This window comes from Budorcas taxicolor, chromosome 14 (genome assembly GCF_023091745.1).
Source record: "Budorcas taxicolor isolate Tak-1 chromosome 14, Takin1.1, whole genome shotgun sequence".
NCBI classification, from domain to species: Eukaryota; Metazoa; Chordata; class Mammalia; order Artiodactyla; family Bovidae; genus Budorcas; species Budorcas taxicolor.
Genome location: NC_068923.1, coordinates 30,231,029 through 30,234,532, shown reverse-complemented (window position 1 = coordinate 30,234,532; position 3,504 = coordinate 30,231,029). Strand labels below are relative to the sequence as shown.

Genomic DNA, 3,504 nt, shown 5'->3' with positions numbered 1-3,504 from the left:
TCACAGCCCCCAGCCCGCCCTTGGATTTCTGGCTCAGGATCCCTGGCTCCCCAGAGCCCACAGTGGAGATGGAGTTCTGTCTTGGTTTGCCAAGGCTGCCATCCAGTACCACAGACTGGGTGGCTTAAACAACAGGAACTGATTCTCCCACAGTCTGCAGACGAGAAGGCTGGTGTTGGCAGAGTTGCCCCCTTCTAAGGGCTGTGAGGGAGCGTGTGTTCCTTGCCTCTCTCCTAGCTTCTGGCGGGTTGCTGGCAGTCCTTGGCATTCCTTGGCTTCTGTACTGATCACCCCAGTTTCTGCCTTCATCTCTCCATGATGTTCTCCTTGTGTGTCTCTTTATGTGCAAAATTCCCCGTTTTATTAGGACAGCAATCCTGTGGGATTAGGCCCTTCCCTGTAGACCTCTTTTAATGGAGATCGCCTCCATAAAGGAATCTCCATAGGGTTACATTCTTTTTATATGTATATATTTCTTTATTTGGCTGCAGGAGGTCTGCACAACTACATCAGTTGTGGTGCGCGGGCTCTAGTGCTGCAGGCTCAGTACTTCCGGCGCATGGGCTTAGTTGCCCCACAGCTAAGGGGCAATTGTGGAATCTTAGTTCCCTGATCAGGGATCGAACCCTCATCTCCTGCATTGGAGAGTGGATTCTTAACCATTGGACCAGCAGGGAAGTCCCCAAATCGGGTTACATTTTGAGGTATTAAGGGTTAGAACTTCAACATATCTATAGGGGTAAAGAAGAGACAATTCAACCCATAAGAAGGTCCTTAGACTATTTTCATTACTTCAAAGTCTGTAAGAATTAAACACTTCTCCATGTTGTCTCTTAATGAACACTATTAAGAGAACAGGCTCTGAAAATTGCCTGAGCTGGAATTTGGGTTCTTCCACTTTCTAGCTGGGTGATCTTAGGCAAGTTTTTTAGCTTGTCTGTGCTCAGTTTCCTTACCTGTAAAATGGGAATAGTAATTATATCTACACCTCTGAGGGTTGATAGAAACATTAAAAAATACATTTTTTTCTCTTTTTTTTTTTTAACTGGAGTAAAATTGCTTTACTGTACAATGAAGTGAATCAGCTTTGCACAATAGAAACTAACACAGCATTGTAAAGCAATATTCCAATTTAAAAAATTATAAAATTTTAAACATAAGATAAAAAAGACACTTTAAATTTCTCATCTTATGTATTACCATTATATATGCTATCATATTTGGAAAAGGCTTCATCTAACAAATACAACACAAGCATATATAATACCACATTCTGGACACTATTTTAAGTGCTGTTTAATATATCAGCTTCTCATCACAACTACTTTACCAGGTGGATGCTAGTACCATCCCTGTTTTACAGAAGCAAAACCAATCCCTAGAGAGATTGTGACATTTGTATGGCCCCGTGGCAAGTATATAGAGAAGTGTTAGTCATTCGGTCGTGTTCCACTCTTTGTGACCCCATGGACTAGGGCCCTCTGGCTGGGCTCCTCTGTCCATGGAATTCTCCAGGCAAGAATACTGGAGTGGGTTGTCATTTCCTTCTCCATACAGAAAACTCAGGACCAAAATCCAGACTTGTCTGATTCTGGTGTCTTTGAGGAATCATGGTGACTGGCTGCCTATCCAGGAACAAGAAAAGGGTCTTGTCATGATGAAATGAATCACCTCCTTCACTTGCCCAGAGAGTCATCCTGTTTTCAAAGGCCTTATTCTGAAGGTGCTTACCATAATGTCAGACCATGCTCAGGACACACTCGTTTCTTTAAAACAGGCCCCACATGTGAAGGGCATCTCTCGTCCTCCGACCCCAAGAGGACTTGGGAAGTGTCTCCCCAGGACAGCCAGGGAGAGGCCACCTCCCCCCTCCCCCGATGCCTTGCATGCAGGGAATGATGGTCATCTCCCTGACATCTTGCCCCTCTGGTCTTGTGTCGTCCTTCTAGGGAAGTCCATCAGAACTGCCGTGCTGATGCAGGGAATAATCTGTCTTCAAAGAAAGAAGAGAACTTCTCTCCCCGGCTGAGGGCCGCCCTGGCCTGAGACTCCAAGTGGAACGACTTCGCTGCGTGTGCCTGCCGCTGCCTCTGCGCACACGCACCTCCCCGAGGCCCGGTGGGAAGTGCTCCTAGTGCCAAAGTCCTACTACTGCGTTTTCCACGGGTCCTTGTAAATAGTTGGCTCCTGCGCCCAGGCCCCCACCTCTTGCTATACTGGAACCAATTTGTACGACATGGGAATTTTGTTACCTTTTTAACCGAGGGCAACTTCCTTTTCCAGCTCTACCATTGTAAGGTCTTTTTTCCAGGAGGGAGGGCTGATCACATGTGCTTTTCTCTTTTTTTCCTTTTTTATTTTTATTAATTTTGGGGAGGGGAGGGTGTTAGCATTAGTGCCGTTATATCTACTGGATTTTAGGTAGGGCGAGTTCGTTTTTAAAGATAGTTTGCAATTTGCGAGATTTCTTCCGGGGTAAAGGGCTAGGATTCAGGCCTCTGTCTGAGCTTGGAGAGGGGTTTACGGATGACAGATCTTCCAAATCAAATCCATTTCTATAGTTCTTCCCCAGCTGCCTTTTGGGGTCCCTGTTTAGCCAGGCACAAGGCTTTCTGAACTGCCCCAGGCCAGTCTGGTTTTTTCTGATGGCCTGGCCTCTGAGGTCAGACCTTGGGCCAAGAGAGCTGGGTGGTAGGTGGCTACCCTCTGAGCCCCTTTTTAGAAACCAGCAGAAAGGGCTCACAAGTGCATTAGCGTTATCATTAATTTTGTGAAAGTAAAACAAAAAGAGATTGTGCTATCTAAATGGTACAAAGATGAACAGCTTTGGTTTTCATTTCTGTTCCTAACTGCCTTTCTCAGTGTGGTATTGAACAAGATTTCAGCTTGAAGCTTCACCACGAATTGATTTTTTGTTAATTTTGTTTGTGTGTTTGTTTTGGGCCAATTTTAGATTCATGAGTGCACTTTTTTTTCCTCAGTTAGTCCTAACTTCTAAAGAAGAAAAACCAAGAGACATATCCGGTGTAAATGTTGCAATATCAATTGTGTTTGCAGTCCCTTCCCCCCATCCCACTGCCCCCTATTTGAATACACTGCACAAATAAAATGTTAGGGAGTTTAAAAAAAAAACAATTTTTCTAACTTGTTGCTCATTTGTTGTAACTCAATAAAGCAAAGACTAAACATTTTTATAACCTTCTCCTCTGTTCCTGCTTCTTCATTGCTGTCTGACTCCCAGGGCACAGCACAAGGGTTCCAGCTCATCCACCCCACCCCCGATTCAAATCCACTATGACCTCATTCCTCGTCTTTTGTCCTGCCTCGTCGCAGTGAGGTCATCACAGGGTTTTCAGCGCAGGGGGGGCTATAAAAACCAGGGGTCAGTGTCAGTATGGGAATCGTCATCGCATCTCTGGGACACAGAGAAGTGATAGGCCCACACTTCTCCTGGGTCTTCATAAGTAGATTCATAAAATACTGCAGAGGGCACTTCCCTGGTGG

General features: G+C 45.2%; 1 protein-coding gene across 5 annotated transcripts in view; it reads left to right on the top strand.

Annotated features, from left to right (window-relative positions):
* ZHX2 (zinc fingers and homeoboxes 2) overlaps positions 1-3,195 on the top strand; it is a 179,864-nt gene extending 176,669 nt beyond the window's left edge. For all 5 annotated transcript variants that reach the window (XM_052651422.1, XM_052651423.1, XM_052651421.1 and 2 more), the window contains one exon: positions 1,950-3,195. The gene's annotated coding sequence lies outside the window, so the exon portion shown is untranslated. The remainder of the gene's footprint in view (positions 1-1,949) is intronic.
* The last annotated feature ends 309 nt before the right edge of the window (positions 3,196-3,504 follow it).